At 39.6% G+C, this 336-nt stretch overlaps 1 protein-coding gene and 1 long non-coding RNA gene across 3 annotated transcripts in view; one reads left to right on the top strand and one right to left on the bottom strand.

The window, feature by feature from the left end:
• LOC116070986 overlaps positions 1–336 on the bottom strand; it is an 84,465-nt gene that overhangs the window by 64,769 nt on the left and 19,360 nt on the right. The gene's annotated exons all lie outside the window — the stretch shown is intronic.
• The window catches only part of LOC116070967 (dimethylaniline monooxygenase [N-oxide-forming] 5-like), a 14,291-nt gene that overhangs the window by 8,149 nt on the left and 5,806 nt on the right, over positions 1–336 (top strand). The window lies entirely within an intron of this gene.

Below are 336 nucleotides of genomic sequence, written 5' to 3'. Positions count from 1 at the left end.
ACACACACACACACACACACACACACACATTAAGACAAACTATCATACCAAAAAAACAACAATGCTATACCAGTCAGTGAATGTATAAGATCTGACACCTGCTTCTGGCCACTAAGGGTACCAAGTACACATGTGGTGATCAGATACATATTCAGGCAAAGCAACCATATACATAAAATGAAATGACTTACTAATAAGCTAAACAATGTAAAAGATAACAAAGGCTTAAAGTATTATGGGTTGGTAAACAGAAAATTAGCATAAAGCTGTGGTGGCGCACATCTTTAATCCCAGCACTTGGGAGGCAGAGGCAGGTGGATTTCTGAGTTCGAGGCC

Source organism: Mastomys coucha, unplaced genomic scaffold (genome assembly GCF_008632895.1).
Source record: "Mastomys coucha isolate ucsf_1 unplaced genomic scaffold, UCSF_Mcou_1 pScaffold1, whole genome shotgun sequence".
In the NCBI taxonomy this organism is placed as follows: Eukaryota; Metazoa; Chordata; class Mammalia; order Rodentia; family Muridae; genus Mastomys; species Mastomys coucha.
The sequence above is the reverse complement of the archived record's forward strand: the minus strand, read 5'-3'. Positions and strand labels throughout refer to the sequence as shown.